Consider the following 23,085-nt stretch of genomic DNA (forward strand, 5'->3'; position numbering starts at 1 on the left):
CGTTGTTTAATTATTAGTTTCGATCTGTCATTGCTTTTGACCTAGTTGATCATACACTTTTGCTTCACCCTCTGGCTTCAATAGGGATCTTGGGGACTATTCTCACGTGGTTTGCTACCTATCTCTCCAATCGCACTTATCAGCTTTCCTTTAACCATCTTTCCACAACTTAATTTCCTTTGGCTTTGGGTGTTCCCTAGGGTACTATTCTTTCACCTGTCTTTTTCAATAGTTTTCTCTCATTGTTATTTACAATTATTCAAGATCACGGAAGCAGCCTTTTCTGTTATACAGACAACAGTCAAGTCATCTGCAAAAATTTCAAGCTCTGCCTCAATAACTCAGCTTAACTCTTGCCTTTCTCAGGTAGCCCTATGGCTTAAAGCCAATCTTCTTGTCTTGAATGAAACAAAATGCAAATCTATTCTCTTCCCATTCTCCCGTGATATTCACATTCCCCCCTCCTTCATTGGATAATCTTTCCCTTCAAAAGCACTATTAAAATCCTCTGATCTCTCATTCAAATCTCAAATTGATGCACTTCTTCGGGCTTCATTTTTTGCTCCTTTTAGAGTTTGGGTCATCCTTTTATTCCAGCTGCCTTTCTCTGTCCCTTGATCTTTAAACTAGTCATGTCTCATTTAGACTACTGTAACTCTCTTTATGCTGGTCTTGCTTTACAGACCTTTAACCGTTTACAGTTCAATCAAAAGCCATTAAACTTCTTTACAATGCACGTAGATTTGATTATGTTACACCTCTTCTTACTGTAGAACATTGGCTACCATATCAGCACAATTCAAAATTCTAATCCTGTATTCAAGTCAAAGCTTTTCTCTGCTCTTTCCTATCTATTTAATCTTCTTATCCCTTATGCACCTTTGCACTTTCTTCAATCAGCAAACAACAATCTTGTCACCCTCCCTCTCCTCCACCGATCCATTTAACATCTGCCCATGACAATACAAAATAACCTCCCCTCCAGTATCCATAATCGACCCTCTCTCCCAGGCTTTAAACGAGCCCTGAAGACCCATCTGTTTTCCCTGTCCTTTTCCCTCCAATTCATGATTTTTTTTCTTTTACTATATAAAGGTTATTTTATGTATAGTTTTTATTTTTTCTATTTTATACACTACCTTACACCTGTTTATTTTTGTAAACCACTTTAGGCGTGTTTGTCAGGCCACAGCAATATATCAAGTTTTATGAAAGAAATGGAACTGAATAGATGCCGTGGGTAGGTTGTACGAATGGTCTTCATTTTCGCTGTTTGTATGTCTGAAACCTGCCCTTCAATCTGGATAAAATTTTGTGAAGTCTTCCACAATAAGCGTACTATTAGCTACAGCTAGGGAAAGCAGTCCTAGTGATGTGTTTTGTACTGGATCTGAAAATAACATATATGAATTGCATTTTTTAGGTTATATATGTTATTTTCCTTACAAAATCTAACTGCCAACAGAGCAGGTGCAGACGTCCATGGCAAGTTTTGAAGGAGAAATATCTGTGAATTTTTGCTTTAAAAGCTGGTGCAAATTCTGTGGTAAAAAGTAAATTGAATTTTGCCCCAATGCAAACAGTATAAAAATTCAACCCTAACTCTCCCCTTAAAAGAAAGTTTGAAAACCTTTGTGAAGCCTTTGTATTTTGCACATTCATCACTTCTCCAGCTCTGCTTCAGGGTGGGTGGGTGGGATGCCTCATTTTCTCATCTCCGCTCCTCTTCATCTTTCTATTCCTGTCATGCCTTCTTCTAGAAGTCCATCACTTTTCTTTCTTCCCTCTATTTTATTTCTCTTATTCCTTCAGCAACACTTCTCCACCCCCCCACCCCCTCATATTCACTTGTCCACTATTACCATTTTTTTCACTGGGTACTGCAGTAGTTGCTCCTGTCTTTCCATATTACTGTTTTGAGGAAGGCAAACCGCATCTACTGTTGTGTAGTACTGCAGTTCAGAGTTTGAGAACCCCTCCGTTACGAGTGATTAACACATCCGCAGCTAGCTTATGGTAATGTACCCTGCCACCAAGAGCTGTTTTATAGCCTATCCTCCTGACCACACGCAGAATGGGTTACACATATTCATAATAAAATTAATATTCTATAGTCTGGTGGCCAGCTAAAAAGCACACATGATGTTCTCTGAGGTGAGGATGGACTATATCCGTAAAACCCTGCACCAAGATGGAAGGGAAACAAGGAGTATAAGGAGGAGAGATCATAGTATATGCCCCTGCACCAGCAAGTGGAGGGAAGAATGAGGCCAGATCATTGCTATAAGACCCTTCCTCACTGACAGATGATGAACCTAAGATGCTGCATAACAGTTGATCCTTAACACCAGGGTATCAACAAAGATGGTTTTGCATTGCCTAAAATCCAGCGTCCTCTATTTCAAAGAATTTGGGAGTGCTATGTCAGCCGCATTGAACCTGCCATGAGTGGGAAAGTGCGTGGTACAAATGTAACAAAAACAAACCTTGAGGGTGAGAGTAGGAGAATGCAAATTAATAGTACTGTTGTGGCTACTCCCAATATACCACGTCAATCGGTCTGCTGTAACACTTATAGGCAGACTCCTGCTAGCTGTTTAATCTTACAACACAAAGCTTAGTTGGTTTTGAAAATGTGGTGCTAGCATAGAGATTCAGTAGACTGGTCGTGTGCAAGCAATAATGATGAGGATTGCGGAATCCTTCGTTAAAGACCACCACTAGGGAAATGTAAAAAAAAAAAACCTTTCACCCACAGCTATCCTGGATGCAAGAAAATTGTTCAGCATTTATTCAGCTAGAGGTGTGCAGAAGGATGAATAGCAGATTGCTCCTAGACTGAGGGAAGAGGAGCAGAATGGACAGGTGTCTATACAAAAAGCAGTGCAAATCGCTGCTGGTACTTTTTCCCAGAACAGTTTTCAAAGGGAAAATATACTCATATAGTCCCTTTGAAACCTGGTGCAAAGCATGCAAGGAAAAGTACCTGCTAATTTTGCAACTATATGGGTAAATATGAAAATTGCCCCCTTCATCCTCCCCCCATGAATGTTACTTTGGGAACTGTGTGCAGTACATTGGTACCAGAAGCAGGACACACTGCACTTACTAAAGAAGAGAGAAGACTCTGAGAGAGGCGAGTCCCAGGTGTCATCTTTTTCCCTTGTTTTGATCTAAAGCAATTTCTCTCTCATGGCCACTCCAATTTTATGATGTACATGAAGTTGGCCATTTGCCAGGTTGGTAATTTTTTGAGCATTTAAATGAGTGTTGGTAGCTTGTGTGGTATAAGAGTTGGACAAGATTGTTAGTGCGCTGAGGGAGTCCCTGAGTTAGCCAAATCTGAGCAGATGATGTTCTAAGGTTTAGGTTAATAGGTTATTTAATGGGGATTACATATCCTTAAGAAAGGCCCTCTGATTCTTCAGCTGGCATGAAAGCCAGCTCGTCAGACGGTTGTTTCCCAGGGTTTGGATCTTCGTGGAAGTTGGGAAGCTGTAGGATTCTCATGAGTTGAAGTGATGTTCAGCTTCTGGAGTCCTGGAATTTCTTGCTCTGTTTCAACTAGGTGAAGGATTTCAGAAAAAGGAAGAGAACAATCTTCCACGCCAGAGTCAACAACCTCCCTTTTCTCTTTTACATCGAAATCTTGTTCGTGTTGCTCCTTGGCACTGACGGTATCTTCCTTGGTCTCTCGCTCTACACTCACTTGAGGCACTGATGATGATGCTTTATCTTCTGCTGGACTGGACTCTTTATCCTGCCTAACATCCCAGACAGGTGGAATCTTCTCTTCTGTGCCTTTTTCTTGACAAGCCATGGTTGACATTGGCCTGAGTTCAGAAATTCCTTTAGGCTTCCTGCTTTGTACTTGTATTGGTGAGATGATAGAACACTTCAAGGCCTCTCAGTCCCAGAGCTAGAGAAACAGGAAAGGAAAATGACACCCTTTACATCAATTACAGCTTCCATGCGCTTATAGAGCATATTTCAATTACAACATAAACCGAGTAGAACAAACAGCTACTTAGCCACTGCACTGATGACAGAGAAGACGGAGGTATTGGAGGAGCAGAGGAAGAGGTGAGGCAGAAAGGACAAAAGACCCAAGTGAGAAGGCAGAATAGTCAGGCCAGTGGCAAGGAATAGGGATGAATTAAGGAAAGCAAAGTCAATGGAGAGGCAAATGAGACAAGGGATGAGTCAGTGAGTGGATAAGCAGAGGAGGCAGCAGGTGGATGAATCAGGGAACAGGCAAAACTGACAGAGGAATTAGTAAGAAGCAGAGGGAACAGAATAGAGGCATTATCTAATTACACTCAGATTTGCATTGTAGAGCACTTGCTGTTCTTGAGGAGTTGTCTGGAATACGGAAGGTAAAGTACGGAACATTTAGAGTTGTAAAAAAAAGAAAAAAAAAGAATGTTGCCAAAACTATCACCTTAATATTAAATGGGCAACAACCCCCCCCCCCCCCCCACACACACACACAAATATTCTGTTGGCAGTGGTGCTGACCCCAGATATTCCATGCCAAGCCATATCTGGTGACCAATATTGAATATCCGGGTTCAGTTCTGTCCACAGCAACTTAACTGGTTAAGGGGCCTTTTACTAAGCTGCAGTAAAAAAAAAAAGTGGCCTGCAGCAGTGTAGGTGCACGTCTAAAACCGGCCTGAGCCCTAAACCCACCCACTGATCTAGCAGTAAGGGCTCACGTGCTACATGCGTGGTGACCGGTTGGTCTGCACCAACATTATAATCAGAAATGGTGCATGTGGGAGTAAATAAATCATCCAGGTGTTATAGGTGCATGCCAAATCTGAAATTACCACTAGTGGGGGGGGGGGGGGGGGGGTGCTGGTCTGCTGGCAGTCTCATTTGGGCGTACGCTGCACGCAAATAGAACCTACCGCGGTTTATTAAAAGGGCCCCTAACTGCTTAGTGTTTGACGATATGCTGCATAAATAGCAGGCCTAACTTAAGTGTTAAACGTAGCCGGTTAGCACTGAATAGCTATGTCGCACCACATAGCTGGTTTGTGGTATTCAGTGAAGATAACCAGCTGTCTCATGCTGAATATTAGCAGTTAGCCAGCTAAGCGCTATTCAACCAGTTAAATAGTGCTGAATATCAAGCCCATTGGCTCTATGATTACAGACGAAAAGGGATTGAGGGGGAGATGCACCAAAGTCCCTGGTAACATCTCGCTATTTCCACCTCAGGAAAAAAATTACCAAGATGAAAATAAGTGAGGGATGCTCAAAGCAAATTGCATGCAAATGAGCTGTACAGACTTTTACCATGCAGCTCAAGCCAGCGCATGTGCAGGGCAGACAATCACTAAGTGTGGCTGCCTTGTGCATGCCCAGAACAGCTCAACAAAGCATTCCCATGGCTTTTATACACGCATGCACGCTGTATGTATGAAAGCTGTATGGTTTTTTTTCAACATTTCTGGTCCATCATGTGTAGCATTTTAAAAAAATGTGAGATCCCCACCCTCAATCTGCTCCTGGTACACTTGAAAAGCTGTCCCCCAGCTCTCTAGATGGAGCTGCGATTGTGAGGGGCAAGGGTGAAACAGGAAAGAGCAGCAGAAGACCCTGAACGGCTGTGGAATACCCGCAATGATGAAGAACTGCCAGGACCGACAGCTCCAGACCTCCTGTTAAAATTTCCACAGTAAAGGTAGGGGCTGCTTCTCTGAATCACTCAGAAAACAGCTGTGCATTGCTCAGAATGCACACTTGAATGCTTAATGCCTCATTTAAATATATTAGCATAGGAGTCCCGTTCTCTGCTACCCCACATGGTGCAAAGCCCCTTTGTGCATCTCCCACTGAATAAGATACTCGCTAAACCAGCTGAATGTGGTCTAGAAAGCACGTTGCAAACTCAGTAAGTTTGATTTATCTCCCCATGAATTAGCACAAGAAATGGACAAAGAGCAGACATTGGCCAATAGCTGTCAGGGAGCAAGTGGTGCTCATCTATAGTGTGCAAAAGCATGCAGAGCCGCTCCTGATGATCACTAGTAGAATAGCTCGTGCTGTATCTGAAATTATGTGAGATGGAAGTGAGGGACATAATCCCAAGGAGTGAGGTAGAGGCGTCCTGACGACTACCCTATTTGAGAAGGTTGTCCAAATGTCCCACCCTTCCTTAATGTCTCCCACATGCGTTCAGTTTTAAACAATTATATGGCTCACAGATCAGTATAATTTTGCTATTAAGAAGTTGATTATATTAGAAAGGGTGGCCAGCAGAGGTCTCGGGTGCAGTTACTGCAATGGTTTCACTCATTTTTAACAGGGTCACAATGGCTTTGCAGTCCTCAGGCTCATGGTCGTAAGAGTATTGAATGCTACAAGGCTCAAACATTTACTTTGAACCAGAGGGGCAAATTATTAGCAAGTCATTGACATTCGAAAATCACCTCCTTTGAGATATAAGCCCAGTAGAAGCCGGACGTAGCCACAAGAGGTCCTGGGCTGGCATACACCCATCCACTTTAGCTTCAGCCTCTGCCAGCAGCCAGATGCACCAATCAGAGCTGGTGAAGATTCCTAACTTCCCCTTCCCCCCCAGCTAAGGAAATGTACAGCCACCCAGAGTCTAATAATCACAGTAGTCAGCAGCAATCACTGCAATCAGGAGCAAGCTCAGTTCTTACACATGCTTAGCTCATGTACGAGAACCGAGTATGCGGGTCAACATGCTGCTGCTGTGTGTGCTGCTCCAGATTTCTAGGATCCCCACCAGCTAAAATAAATTTTTTGGGGGGAAGACCGCAGGAAATGGAGTGCTTAGTGCCTGTGACCACCCAAAAATGTGTCTTTGGCTACAGTACTAGTAGAACCATTGAGATGCTTAAAATGCAAATCAAATGCTAAAAAATGTTTATGTTTATTAAATTTTTCTGAATCACTTTTTTTTAACAGGTAGGCACAGTGATGCACATTACAAACAAAAATTATCAATAAAAAAGAAACGCCAATGTTTAACAGTAATGAACACTCGCAATACAAGCTGTGTACCGGATTGCATGGTAATGTTCAGCCTTTCCTAATGTAAGATTCTGCACTAGAAGACACAATTAGGTTTTTTAAATGCTCTTGAATTTCTATTCTATTACAATTCTTCTATATCGATTTCATATATGCTCACAGCAGTTTACAGTAAGATTTAATAGATATGAATCACAAATCATTTAGTAAAACTTCAAACCTAATTCTACAAGTTAAACAGATAAGATTTTAAAATCCTATGAAAAAGGTTGTAATTAGATATCAATCTTATGGATAATGGTATTTTATTCTAAATTTTAGGACCTTGAAACGAAAAGAAACATTCCCAGATAGATTTTAAAGTCATTTCTTTTGTTGAGGGGATATTGTGTTAATTTCTTTGCACTTCTCAGCTGTCTTCTTATACATAAAGGAGATATTAGTTACCTTACCATGGATGCATTTATATCGTAAACACATTTAAATACTTGACACACTATTTTAAATTGAATAGGGGATTCCACTTTTAAGCAATCTGATTTTGCTAAATTTTCCTAAGCCATACATCAGGCGAGCAGCCGTATGCTGTAATAACTGAAGACATTACATTTGTTATTTATTAATATTTAGGTATACTGAGTTGCAATAATCCAATAAAGGAATAAGAATTGTCTGTGCAATAATTTTGAACCTTGATGGGCAATAATTTTGAACCTTGATGGGCTTAAAGATGATCTGATAGCACAAAGTTTATGTAAATGAAAAAAAAAAATTCTTACTAGGGCAGTCTGGAATTTATTAGTAAGATCAGTCTAAGGGACCCTTTTACAAAGCAGAGGTAAGCCCAACGCAGTCTTACCACACGCTAAAACTGAACTATCACCAGACCAATGCAGCCACTGGCTTCAGTAATAAAAATACCACTTTAGTAATTAAAAAAAGTATGTCCCAAGGTTTTCTGCAAAATTGTCATCAATATAAAATATAGTCTGTGATTGCAGGTATCTACTCAAATAAGATATTGTGAAAGTGGGGATCCCTGAGGGACTCCACAACCTGATCACCAGCTCTTAGATGTTTTCCCATTGTTCAAGACACTATAACGTCTTCTTCTCAGAAATGCTGAAAACCAATTCAAAATTGTTCTTCCAATACCCAATAATATGTCAAACTGTAAAAGTATAATCTGAGATCCCTTAACTAGATATCACTTCATTTCAGTTGTTAATAACAGCAGCAGTCTCAGTACTTTGCACAGGATGGAAACCATGTTGAGAAAAGATGCAAACTAGCAGAGTCCTCCAGAAAAGATGAACACTCAGATGTTACTACAAATTCCAAAAGCTTTGTTAACCACAGTATACTAGCAACTGGTCTAAAATTCTCTACTTTGGTAAGGTAGGTATAGGTGTCAGCATAATCAAATATATTTCTGTGTGGTAAATTCCCCTCTGTTAATATATTATTAATAAGTGAAGTAAGCCAGAACAATATTGATGAAGGAATAGATGTAAGATAAAAAGGTCAAATATCAAGAGGGCATCTTTTCTTCGCAATTCTTCCAATAATTTTTTTCAATCTGAGCAGGAGATACCATAGAAAATTCTTGCCAACTTCTGTTTGCTGAAGTCCTTCAGTTTCTTAAGGGATTGTTCCAACTTAATATCTAACGATAAGCTATTCCGTAAAAATGGGGCCATAAAAGTCACTTCTGTGTGCGACTTCCCAATAGGCCTGTCGGGGGGTTAGGGAGAACCAATCTAAAATCATTCAAAAAGTACAAACTGCCTATAGGAACATATGGAATAGTCAATAAGGGAATGGGACTGGAAATATACTGCTTTTATGTGGTTACAATCAAAGTGGTTATATATCATATACAGGTACTTATTCTGTACCTTGGGCAATGAAGGGTTAAGTGACTTGCCCAGAGTCAGAAGAAGATACAGTGGGAATTGAACCCAGTTCACCAGGACCAAAGTCTGCTGCACTAACCACTAGGCTATTCCTCCCCTGTAGAAGAGTGATAGATAGTCTGGTAAGCCAGTATGAATCACCTTGAAAGCTAGACTAAGAATTATATAGAATCCTAAAGCAAATTGGAAGCCAATCAAGTCTTTGAAAAGGAGGAGTAACGTGGTCTCTCCAGTTAGCTGAATAGAGTAACCATACCACGAAGGGAGGGTGGGGGGGATATAATCCAAGTGTGCTATTAATGCTGGATGGAATTTATTTATTTATTTATTGCATTTGTATCCCACATTTTCCCACCTATTTGCGGGCTCAGTGTGGCTTATCCCAAGAAACCAAGTTTGTAAACTGGGTGTGATCAGGGCCGCCGAGAGACTGGGCCGGGCCCGGGGCAAGGCCTCCCCCGGGGCCCAGCCCATGCCACCCCCCCCCCCAGGTCATCATCATTGCCGCCTCCTCCACTCGCCCCCCTCCGTCCACCACTGGGCCAAGCCCCCTGAATTCAAATCATAGCACCTCACCTCGAACTCGCTCCGTGTGAAAGAAGTGCAGCAGCGGCAGTCTGCAGATCGCCTCCCTTTGAGCCTTCCCTCCCTGTGTCCCGCCCTCGTCTGAAGTAACTTGCATGAGGGCGGCACACAGGGAGGGAAGGCCCAAAGGGAGGCGATCTGCAGACTGCCGCTGCTGCACTTTCACACGGAGCAAGGTCGAGGTGAGGCGCTATGATTTGAATTCAGGGGGCCCAGCCCGGTGGTGGACAGAGGAGGGGGGCAGGTGGAGGGGACTGTGGCACCGGGCCCCCCTTGGAGGCCCGGGCAATTTTGTCCCCCCTGCCCCCCCCCCCTCGCAGCAGCCCTGGGTGTGATCCTGGACTCCGTTCTAAAACTGAGCACTCATATTTCATCTCTGGATAAGAATATGTTTGTTGGATTAGTACAACAAATAAGAATATCCTTATGTAGGGAAATGCCAGAATGTGGTATAACTGGGATTTTGCCAGATATTTGTGATCTGGATTGGCCACTGAGGGAAGCAGGATACTGGGCTAGATGGACCATTAAGTCTGCCCCACTTTGGCTAGTCTTGGATTTTTATGAAGGATTTGAATGGTTTTCTTCATTTCTACATGATAAGTCATTTACAGTTCCTGTCTACTTCCTCTTCAGCACCATGACCAGGGCCGGTCAAACACGGTAAGCAGGGTAAGCACTGCAGGAGGGCGCATCCCTTCAAGGGCCTCACTTTGCAAGCAATCAACCTCTGCTGAGTATCTAATCTCTGCTGCTCATCTCAGTCTGGCTCCAAAGCTGTCAGCTCTCTGTCCCGTCCCCTCCCCCCCTCCTAAGCAGAGAAATACCCTCCTTGTGTTTGTCAGAGGACTTCACTGCTCCAACTGAATCTGGCTCTGAAATAACTTGTGCGAGCTCAACTAACCTCTGTCCTCTGCCCAGAGAGGGCTCAGACAGACAACACAGCAGAGCCTGGACCCTTGTTTTGTCAGAGACTGCTGTTTAGTGCTGCACCTGACCCACCCTTTTCCACCCCCACCCCCCCACCCCCAACACAGCAACTCACAGGACATGAGGGCTAGATGCCTGCTTTCAATTCCTAACCATCACCTATCTCTCATTCCCACTTCAGTAACTCCTGTTAGTCTGTCCAACTCAGATTGTAGAATATGTTAGTTTATGCTGATTAAGTCTGTCCTAGCTAGATCCTAAGCTGTACTCGATGGGAAGGCTATTGTGCTTAATGCAGAGTTTAACTTCTTAGGATTTCAGGTTAATTTTTGAAGAATTTGAAGAGGGGCTATCTCTGTTCTACATGTGTGACTGCAAGGCCAAGTGTCTGAATAGGGATCTGTTTGTTAGATTCTGAAATTTTGATAACAGATTGTTTTTCAGAGTTGGCAATACTGTCTGTTCGCCTAATTCCTGGTCTGTGTACTAAGTTATTTTTCTTCTATACTGGTGTAATATTTTCAATGATGCCATGGCTGGTAAAAGGGGTGTGTCTACTGTGGGGGCGGAGCCATAGTGATCCCACCTCTGGATGGGTAGGGGCGCTGACTAATAGACTGCAGGAGGGCGCTAGCAACCCTAGGGCCAGCCCTGACCATGACATCTGTTCTGTGCAGTTCCACGAAGTTCAGTACTGGCTGCTCTTCTATTCAGTATTTTTTATAAGCCCTCCAGCACTGCTTCTACAAAACCATGGTATCTCAGCTTTCTTTTATGCCAACCATTGCCTTATTCTGAATCATTCCAAGATTATGGCCACATGGATTAGAAGACACATTTTCTGTCCATTGCTAAGACCCACCATTTTTTTTGTTACATTTGTACCCCGCGCTTTCCTACTCATGGCAGGCTCAATGCGGCTTACATATTGTATACAGGTACTTATTTGTACCTGGGGCAATGGAGGGTTAAGTGACTTGCCCAGAGTCACAAGGAGCTGCCTGTGCCGGGAATCGAACTCAGTTCCTCAGTTTCCCAGGAACAAAGTCCACCACCCTAACCACTAGGCCACTCCTCCACTCCACTGATGGCATACCGATTAACATGACATCTCAGCTCAAATATCTGGATATATATCTAGATGAAAACCTTTGTTTTGAGACCTAAATTAGTTCAGTAGCAAAAAAATAAAAAAAATCTTTCTTTGCTCTTCAGAGTTTCTGTGCAGGCCAAAATTTCCTCGATGAAACTTCTCAAATGACTTCTATATTTTGTTGCATTTGTATCCCACATTTTCCCACCTATTTGCAGGCTCAATGTGGCTTACAATTTTCTGTCATGACTTATGTCATTTCAGAGTAAAGATACAATAGGTAATAGATATAGATTATGGATGATAAAGTGAACAATCAAGTAAAAATGGGAAAACATGACTCCCTCACAGAGGGTGGCGGATTCCAAGATGGCCGCACGTATGTAGCAACGCAGCAGACCGCGTTTTACCTCATTTTGCATTATGCCGAAACGGAGAGGGAAAACGTCGGTCCGAGCTCCCCCAACGCCTACCTCTATTTCTGTTGGTCCTATGGACAGATTTGCTCGGCCTGCGGGACAAAGCGCACAGGTTGGGAACGGTACCTTAGGAGACGCCACGGCTAAGGAGGGCATTATGGCGTCTCCAGGACTTGAAGTCACCTTAAGCCCCAACGAAAGGACTCCGCCCCCGCAACCTCAGCGGACGAGCTCCCCCTCCCTGGAATCGAGAGGCCCAGTACCGGAAGGTGAAAGAGAAATCTCTCTGAGTGAAGCTCCTATGGAACAGCAAGTGAGGGAGTCTGAGGATCAGAGTATACCCTCAAAGTAGCAGTCCGATTTTTTTCGAGATGGGGGACGCCACAGAGATGGAACGGGTCCTGGAACCAATCTCCGGATTGCCCCCTGGAACTTTGGTAAAGCCGGCAGAGGTAACCCTAAATTCATTGTGGGACCTAATGGTTCAGATGTCTCAAGCTTTTTTTTAAGCAAACTAACCTTATGTTACAGAAATCAGTTGAGACTGAAAAAACAAAAGTGGAGAGAAATGCCTCAGATTTAAAAACTCTTGAAAAACGTTGTGAAAAAATAGAACAGGAGGTCTCTAAAGTTGGAAATATTCAAGCTACTATTCTTAAAGATGTATCGAACCTTAGGAATAAGGGGGAGATATATGATAATTATATGCATAGACAATTTAAGATTTGTGAACTTTCCAATGGTGAATTTGATTAGTCCACTAGATATGCTCAAAAGATATATGAAAGAGATACTGGAAATACCGGAATCTAATTTTCCTCCACTTACTCAGTCCTACTATATTCCACAGAAAGAGAGAGTTGTACAAGAACAACAACCATCTTTGAATATAACAGATTTTCTTGAAACATCAATTACAGAGAAGACAACGACAGCAACTTTGGTTGCAGTTGTAGCCCTGCTACCAGACAAGCAGTGGATATTTAGACTTTTCTTTCGACATAAAGAAAAATTATTTTTGGGACATAGTATTATTGTTTCCTGATGTTGCAAGGGATACTCAAAGAAAGAGGAAGCAATTCCTTTTATTAAAACCAGCCGTTTTACATCTAGGAGGAACATTTTATTTAAAGTTCCCATGCAAATGCATTGTGAATTATAATTCCCTTATATATGTGTTCATGGACCCGAGCCAATTGTCAGCATTTGTGGCTTCAAAAAATGCAATTGGAGTTCAATGAGAATAGCTTTGCTACAAGCTTTATTTCCTTGATGTTTTTTCTTATTCTCCTACTTTAATCTTGGAATCCTATTAATGAGGACTTACGTGTTGTCACTTATTAATGATGATTACCTATCTATTTTTCTTTTTCTTAGAAGATTGTGAAGTTATAACACTTTCCTAGTCAAGTGTATTCTTGGAAATGTAATTTGAAATTATTAAATAAAAAGACATAAATAAATGGGAAAACATACAATAGGTATTACATATTGAACATGTATGACACAGTGAAATTAGACAAAACAATATAGGGAAGAAATAATCCGAAATTGTTAAGTGGTGGTAAATTATGGTTCAATTATGAGTCATTATGGTATGTCATGCTAAAGAGATGTGTCTTCAGTGCTTTATGGAAGTTATTTAGATTGTGAATTATTTTCGGGTCAAGTGGTAGAGCATTCCACGTTTGCGAACTCAAGTATGAAAAGCTGGACACTTGTATTAATCTATATTTTAACCCTTTACAGCTGGGGAAGTGAAGATTTAGGAATGTGCGTGCTGATCTTTTAGCATTCCTAGGTGGTATATCAATAAGGTCTAACATATAGGTCGGGCCATCACCGTGAATTATTTTATGCACCAGAGTGCAAATTTTGAAAGTTATACGTTCTTTAAGCGGAAGCCAATGTAAACTTTCTCTTAGGGGCTTAGCGCTTTCATATTTTGTTTTTCCAATATAAGTCTGGCTGCAGTGTTTTGGGCAGTTTGAAGTTTTTTGATGATTAGTACTTTACAGCCAGCTCGAAGACTATTACAATAGTCTAAGTGACTCAGCACCATAGATTGCCTTGATACTTTCCCAACTTGATTACTGTAATACATTCTATTCAGGGATTAATCACTCATCTGGCATCTTCAGTCTGTACAAGATACAGCCATCAAAATTCCATGACATGCAAAAAAAATAGGGTTATGTTACATTGCTGCTTCTTCGCCAACAAAGTTCCTCATGAGAGACACCTGAGAAAATTAAAAAGTCATGAGATAGGAGGCAATGTCCTTCTATGGATTAGAAATTGGGTAATGGACAGAAAACAGAATCAGAATGACAAGTGAGGTGATTAAACTTGTAGATGACAAATATTCAAAGTAGCCAAAACACATGCAGACTGTGAAAATTTTCAGGAAGACCTTAGGAAATTAGAAGACTGGGCATCCACATGGCAGATGAAATTTAATGTGGACAAATGCAAAGTGATGCACATTGGGAAGAATAATCTGAATCATAGTTACTTGATGCTAGGCTCCACCTTAGTAGTCAGCACCCAAGAAAAAGATCTAGGTGTAATCGCAGAGAATACACCGAAATCTTCTTTTCAGTGTGCGGCAGTGGCCAAAAAAAGCCAAACAGGATGCTAGGAATTATTAGGAAAAGGATGGAAAATAAGACCAAGACTATTATAATCACTTCATCGTGTGACATCACCTTGAGTATTGCATGTAATTCTGTCACCGTGTCTCAAAAAAGTTATAGCAGAATTAGAAAAGATTCAAAGATGGGTAACCAAAAAGATAAAGGGGATGGAACTCCTCTCATACGAGGAAAGGCTAAAGAGGTTGATGCTCTTCAGCTTGTAAAAGAGACAGCTGAGGGGGGATATGATACAGGGCCACAAAATCCTGAGTGGTGCAGAATGGGTGAAAGTGAATCAATTTTTTACTCTTTCATGAAGTACAAAGACTAGGGGACACTCAATAAAGTTACATGGAAATACTTTAAAAACGAATAGGAGGAAATATTTTTTCACTCAACAAATTGTTAAGTGCTGGGACTCATTGCCAGAGCATGTGGTTACAGCAGTTCACATATCTGGGTTTAAAAAAAAGGTTTGGACAAGTTCCTTGAGGAAAGTCCATAGGCTACTATTGGGATAGATATGGGGGAAGCCACTGCTTGCCCTGGGATCAGTAGAATGGAATCTTGCTACTATTTGGGATCCTGCCAGGTACTCGTGACCTCAGTTGTCCACTGTTTTAAACAAGATACTGGGTTGGATGGACCATTGTTCTGATCCAGTATGGCTATTCTTATGGAGTAGATATTGCACTGTTAACAGAAGAAAGTGTACGAACACCTGGAAAAAAAATGAAAGTGGACAAAGTCGTGAGACTGGATGAGATATATTCGAGGATATTGAAGGAGCTCAAGGAGGTTCTGGTGGGCCCTCTTAAAGATTATATAATAGATCCTTAGAAACAGGGGAAGTTCCATAGGACTGGAGAAAGGCAGATATGGTCCCTCTCTACAAAAACAGTGACAGAGAAGAAGTGGGAAACTACAGACTGGTAAGCCTCACTTTGGTGGTAGGAAACATTATGGTGGCTCTGTTGAAGAAAAGGATAGTACAATTCCTAGAATCCAATGGCTTGCAAGAACCGACACAACAAAGTTTTACCAAAGGTAAATAGTGTCAAACCAAATCTGATTGATTTCTTTGACTGGGTGAACAGCGAACTGGATTGATCTATTTGGACTTCAGCAAAGCCTTTGACACATAAATCACATAATGAACCACCGAGGGAGGGCTCATGGATTCATCTGCTATGACTAAAGGAAAGAAAATTACCAAGGTAAGAACCTAATTTTCCCTTCCTTGTCATCAAGCAGATGAATCCATTACGAATGGGATGTATCAAAGCAATCCCTAGATAGGGTGGGAACAAGCCACACCACGCGCCAGCACTTGTGCTCCAAAATGCGCGTCTCTCCTGGCAGCCACATCCAGCCTGTAATGTCGGGCAAACGAGAGCTTAGAAGCCCAAGTAGCTGCACTACATATCTCTTGAAGAGAGAGTGCTCCAGTTTCAGCCCAAGAAGAGGAAATCGCTCTTGTGGAATGTGCCTTACAGGCTTCAGGCGGAGGCCGGCCAGATAGCAGATATGCTGAAAAGATAGCTTCTTTGAGCCAACGGGCTATAGTGGCCTTAGACGCTGGAGACCCTCTGCGCAGACCTGACAAAAGAACAAAAAGATGGTCAGAGGTCCTGAAGGCATTTGACATGCGCAGATATTGCAACAGAGCCCTTCGCACATCCAGAAGGTGCAACTGCCCATAGGCTTCTGGAAACTCCTCTTTAGAAAAGGAAGGCAGGAAAATAGGCTGGTTTAGGTGAAATGCTGAAACCACCTTAGGCATGAAGGAAGGCACTGAAGGAAGTACTCCGGACTCTGAGAATTGCAGAAATGGGTCTCGACAGGACAGCACCTGGAGCTCAGATACCAATCTCGCCGATGTCACGGCCACCAAAAAGACTGTCTTTTAAGGTCACATCCTTCTCCAAAGCTCGCCTAAGCAGCTCGAAGGGCGAATACTGAAGGGCCTTTAAAACTAACCCCAAGTTCCAGGCCGGACACGGAGCCCGCACGGGAGGACGGAGCCGAAGCACCCCTCTAAGAAACCGTGTCACATCAGGGCAAGCAGCCAGAGAGGCCAGCGACCTTCCCTCGAAAACATGCTAAGGCTGCCACTTGAACACGCAGGGAATTATAGGTGAAGCCTTTTTGTAAACCATCCTGCAAAAAGTCAAGTATCGGTGAGACAGAAGCCCACATGGGTGTAATCGCTTTAGAAGCACACCAAGCCTCAAATTGGCACCAAATCCTGGCATAAGCCACGGAAGTGGAACGCTTGTGGGCCTGTAGGAGAGTGGAAATGACTTTACTGGGATATCCCTTGTCTCTCAATTGCGCCCTCTCAATAGCCATGCCGTAAGACCAAAGCGGCAGGATTCCTCCATGGTCACCGGGCCCTGTGACAACAGGTTCGGTACCAGAGGTAACGGCAGGGAATCCTCTACCAGCATCCGCCGGAGGTCCGCATACCCCTTGGTGGAGCCGAATCCGCAGGAGTACTCGCCCTAACAAGGGCCACGGAGGGAACACATACAGGAGGCCCTGAGACCAAGGTTGAGCCAAGGCATCCAACCCTGCCGAGTGAGGATCTCTCCGTCTGCTGCAGAAGCACGGGACTTTGGCATTTGTGCTTGACGCCATAAGATCCATTACGGGCTTTCCCCATTTGGCACATATCTGCAGGAATACTTCATCTGCAAGTTCCCACTCCGTTGGGTCAATCTGATTCCTGCTCAGATAATAGGCTTGCACGTTGCTCTGACCTGCAATATGAGCTGCTGACAGAAACTGCAGATGAAGCTCAGCCCAGTGGCAAATCTGTGCAGCCTGCGCTGCTAGTGCTATGCACTGAGTGCCTCCTTGGCGATTTATGTAGGCCACTGCTGTCGTGTTGTCCGACAGAACTCTGGCAGCCAATCCTTCCAATTATACCAATATGTTAGGTACAGTGAGTATTGTGAAGAGATTAAATAAGGGAAGAAAGGAGGAGGAAGGGACTTATTAGGTTAATTATAGGAGGTGGTCTTTCATAACTGAATGGGTTGGTTAAGTGGATTAGTGGGGTTGTAGGTTCTCATTGTAGGCCTTGTTGAAGAAATAAGTCTTCAGAGATTTGCGAAAGATATTTGTTTCGTTGATTGTTTTCAGGTCTCTGGGTAGTGCGTTCCATATCTGCATGCTCATGTAGGAGAAGGTGGTGGCGTGCATCAGCTTGTATTTTAGTCTTTTACAGCTGGGGAAGTGCAGGTTGAGAAGTTTGTGCGATGATCTTGTAGCATTTCTGGGAGGTAGGTTCACGAGGTTTAGCATGCAGGTTGGGGCGTCTGCGTGAATGATTTTGTGCACAATCGTGCAGATCTTGAATGCAATGCGTTCCTTAAGTGGGAGCCAGTGCAGTTTCTTTCTTAAGGGTTTTGCACTTTCATATTTAGTTTTTCCAAATATGAGTCTGGCGGCTGTATTCTGGGCAGTCGAGTTTTTTTGATAGTTTGTTCTTTGCAGCCGGCGTACAGTGCGTTGCAGTAGTCCAGATGACTTATTACCATTGACTGTACTAAGTTACGGAAGATGTATCTCAGGAAGAAAGGTTTTACTCTTTTGAGTTTCCACATGGAGTGGAACATCTTTTTCGTAGTATTTTTCACGTGGGCATCAAGAGTGAGGTTTCGATCAATGGTGACTCCGAGAATTTTCAAGTTTTGTGAGACAGGTAGAGAACAGAATGGTGTGGTTATGGAGGAGAAGTTTTTTGTGTTATATTGTGAGGTAAGTACAAGACATTGTGTTTTTTCTGCATTAAGTTTTAAGTGGAATGCATCTGCCCATGTGTGCATTATTTGGAGGCTTTGGTTGATCTCATTGGTAATTTCATTTAGATCATGTTTGAATGGGATGTAGATTGTGACATCATCTGCATATATGTAGGGGTTGAGGTTTTGATTGGCTAGAAGTTTGGCTAAAGGTATCATCATTAGGTTGAATAGAGTTGGTGAGAGGGGGGATCCTTGGGGAACTCCACATTCAGGTGTCCATGGGGGTGATCTGTCCGTGTTTGTTGTTACTTGGTATAATCTTGTGGTCAGGAATCCTTTGAACCATTTGAGAACTGTACCTCCTATTCCGAAGTATTCTAGTATATGTAGTAGTATTCCATGATTAACCATGTCAAAGGCACTGGACATGTCAAATTGTAGGAGGAGTATGTTGTTACCAGTTGCAATTGCTTGTTTAAATGAGTTCATTGCGGTCACTAGAACAGTTTCAGTGCTGTGACTTGACCGAAATCCTGATTGGGACTAGTGCAGGATTGCGTGTTTATTTAGGTATTCAGTAAGTTGTTTCATCGCTATGCCTTCCATGAGTTTGGTTATGAGTGGGATTGATGCTACTGGGCGATAGTTGGTTAGGTCCATTGTGCTTTTCTTAGCATCTTTCGGTAGCGGGGTAAGTAGGATATTTCCTTTATCCGCGGGGAAAAGAGCCCATTTTGGAGTCTGTAATTTATGTGGTTCGTGAGGTCTGTTTTGAATTGTTTGGGTGCGGATCTTATTAAACTATTAGGGCAGATGTCTAGTTTGCATTGCGATTTGGTGTATTTTCCGAGCCAATGTGAGATTTCATTTGATGAAAGTGTGTCAAAGTTGGTCCAAGATCGATCTGCTGGGTATTCCCCGGGTTTTGGGTCTAGACATTCCAGGATATTTGTGTCGTCCGTTATGTTGGTAGGTATCATGAATCGGAGCTTTATGATTTTCTCCTTAAAGTAATTTGCAAGAGTGGTTGCTGATGGGGTATCTGTGTTGTTGGGAGGTAATCGTATTAGTATTTAGGAGATTGTTTACGAGTGAGAAGAGTTTGTGTGTATCCTTGTAGTTTGGTCCTATTTTGGTTTTGTAATACGTCCTTTTAGTTTGTCTGATAGAGTATTTGTATTTTCTTTGTAGTTGTTTCCGTCTTTTTTCTTGCTCCATGCTCTTTCTAATCTTCTGATCTTTGTTTTTAGTTCTTTCAGTTCTTCGTTAAACCATGGTATTGAGTTTTTTCTATGTGAGGTTCTGATTTGAAGTGGTGCTATGTTGTCTAGTATTGTTCTGCATCTGTTTTCCCATTCTTGAAGAAATTGGGGTGAGTCTGTAGGTGTTGTCCATTCGTCGGTGTATAATTGTTGCCAGAATAGTAGTGGGTCTATTTTGCCTCTCATACTGTAGGTTTGTTGTTTTTGTTTTTGTTGTGTCTTTTTTGTTTTCCAGTAGACGGAAATGTTTGCACTGTAGTGATCGGACCATGGCCTGGCTATCCATTTTGTGTCTGTTAGTGTGAGATTTAGTACTGGTGAGAATTTGTGGGTGATGATATCTAGTGTATGTCCTTTGTTATGGGTATAATTGCCCCATAGCCCTGACGACTTTCAAAGGCCCCTCGGGGTCAGCCCATTGAGCCGTGATAAGCTCTTGGATGGAGTCATGCAAAGGAAAGGCTCGAGCACACTTCTTAGTACTTGCCATTCTCGGATTACCGGAGGAGGTCTCAGTACTCCCAGGGTCTTCTATAGAGAGGACCTGCAAGGCATCAGTAATAAGCGCTGGCAGATCATTGTGGTGGAAAATCCTCACCGCGGAAGGATCATCTGGATCCGGTGGCAATCCTGCACCATCTTCTGGCTCTCCAGACCACGAAGGCCTGCCAGAGTCCTCACATCCCGACCACGGGGGGGGGGGGGGGGCACTCTCTGAAGGGGAATCCACCCTTCTGCGCTTGTCTTGCGGCCATCTGTCACGGGAAAACGCACCTGACGGTAATCCAAGGCCAGACTCCACTGGAGGGGATACAGAAAGCTGGGCCGCAGAGGACCCCTGCGGAAGAGCTCTTTTTAACATGTATGCATTATGCAGCAATAAAACAAATTCAGGGGAAAATGGCTCACCCTGGCCTCCCGGTTCCAGTCCAGGGGATACAGCTCTTTTATTAGCCTCTACACGAGGCACCCCTCCAGGCTCAAACCCCTCCGCCTCAGCGGGGGTCGCGCCATGCTGTTCCAAAATGGCGCCGGCTGCCAGCTCCACGGAGCGGGAAGGAACATCGCTCGCCATGCTCGGGCTGGCTCTACCATCTGAAAAGTACACCTTACAGGGTCCCGCTGCAGATTTGCGCTTGCCACAAACGGAACAGCACTTTACTTTCTCAGCAGCCATCGCCGAAAGCAGCGGAAATTCAAAATGGCGGATTCGCGCCAAAATCGTCCCAAATGCGGGCCCTCCTTGGAGGAGCTACAAAATGCTCTTACCTCACCAGACCGAGTCTCCGAGCTTCAGTCACGCTGCAAAATCAGAAGAACAAAAAAAAAAAAAAAAAAAAGAGGTTAACGCTGTGACGAAAGTTTGAGGCAACAGCGAAAGAGGCAAATTTCCAACTCCGGAGGATCAGTAGCGTCAGAAAGGCAGGGAAAGGGCGAACCTATGTGCCTGCATCCACAGCGTGGGCAAAGACAGGGAAAGGGCTAACCTATTTGCCTTTAAAGTGGGCACCATCAGCCACAACACCCCTGCTACAACTGGCAAAAGAACAGGAGCCACCCCAGGCAGATTTTCTGAAGGAGATTGAACAAGCTGCAACCACCCTGCTGGGGAGATAGAAAATACTGAAGAGGCAGATGGAGCTAGCTGGCCGAGAGGCACTATGGTTTTTCAGTGCTCTCTATCTCCCCCTGCTGGATGATGGACACAACCCACTCGTAATGGATTCATCTGCTTGATGACAAGGAATGCCTTTGTACATGTCATTGGTGAGGCATCATTTGCAGTACTGTGTTCAGTTAAGGACATCAAAAGACTTGATGTGGACCAGAGGAAGGCAACAAAAATGATACAGGGCTTGTGTGAAAAGACGTATGAGAGAGACTTGAAGACTTCATTATGTGAAATCTACAGGAAAGGAGGGATAGAGGGATATGATACAGATGTTTTTGTACTGAAAAGGTATTAATATGTAAACTAATCTTTTTCAGATATGGGGAAGCAATAGAAATAGAGGTCATGAGTTGAGGTTGAAGGGTGGGAGACTTAGGATCAATGTCAGGAAACGCTTTTTCACAGAAAGGGTGGTGGATGCCTGGAATGCCCTCCTGCGAGAGATTGTGAAGATAGAAACAGTGATGTAATTCAAGAATGTGTGGGATAAACACAGAGGAACACCATATGGAAAAAGGATGGAATCCAATTAAAGCAAAACTTAAATGACCTCATAAGTGGAGTGAGCTTTGAAGGCAGTTTCAGAGATTGGGAGGTAAGACTAATGCTGGGCAGATTTCTATGGTCAGGGTCCTGTAAATGGCAAAAACAGATCAGGATCAAGGCTGGAGTGGGATTCAGCAACTCAAGTAGTTGGGAAGTAGGACTGGTGCTGGATAGACATCTACGATCTGTGCCCCAAAATTGGCAGGGAGAAACAGAGATTAAAGTATACCAGTTATTAACCATAAAAAAGTGAAACCTGTGCAAAGTGCCAGATTAAACTCTGGCCACCTGGATGTGCAGACTGGAGCTAATATTCAAAGTGAGGTAACCAGCCAGGAATGGCCACTGACGGGTTAACTTTTGTCTTGGTGGATAACTGGTCGCTTTCAGCAGCATTTAACTGGTTATTACCACTGAAAATGAGTTAGTGCTGAAAAAAAAAAGCCGGCAATGTTGGGGGCAATCCAGGAACTTAACCGGCCAGGCTTAGTGGGCAAATAAGTCTGCATAAAAAGCAGGTCTCCCACTATCTTTCCCCACTAAGCCATGGCTGGTTAACCGATCATTTATTATCCGGCATTGAAAAACATGTATATTCAAAATTAGATTGTAAGCTCTGTCGAGCAGGGACTGTCTCTTCATGTTCAAATGTACAGCACTGCGTACGTCTAGTAGCGCTTTAGAAATGATAAGTAGTAGTAGTAAAGCCAGTTGCCAGAAAAGGCCTGGCATTGGTCAGTCAAAGTGCTACCCGTCACCAGCTGAATATGTTACTATGTTATATCTCCCCTCTCCTGCCTTTCTTCTAAAGTGTACATTTTGAGGTCTTTAAATCTGTCCCTATACATTTTATGACGAAGACAACTGACCATTTTAGTAATTGCCCTTTAGACTAACTCCATTCGGCTTATATCTTTTAGAAGGTGTGGTCTGCAGAACTGTACACAGTATTCTAAATGAGGTCTCATTAGAGACTTATAAACAGGCATTATCACCTCCTTTTCTCTTGCTGGCCATTCCTCTCCCTAGGCACTAAAGCATCCTTCTGGCTTTTGCTGTTGCCTTTACATAAGAACATAAGAGTAGACATACTGGGTCAGACCAAAGGTCCACCTAGCCCAGTATCCTGTTTCCAACAATGGCCAATCCAGGTCACAAGTACTTGGTAGAAACTCAAATAGTAGCAACATTTCATGCTACCAATCCCAGGGAAAGCAGTAGCTTCCCCCATATCTATCTCAATAGCCGACTATGGACTTTTCC

Source organism: Microcaecilia unicolor, chromosome 3 (assembly GCF_901765095.1).
Source record: "Microcaecilia unicolor chromosome 3, aMicUni1.1, whole genome shotgun sequence".
NCBI classification, from domain to species: domain Eukaryota; kingdom Metazoa; phylum Chordata; class Amphibia; order Gymnophiona; family Siphonopidae; genus Microcaecilia; species Microcaecilia unicolor.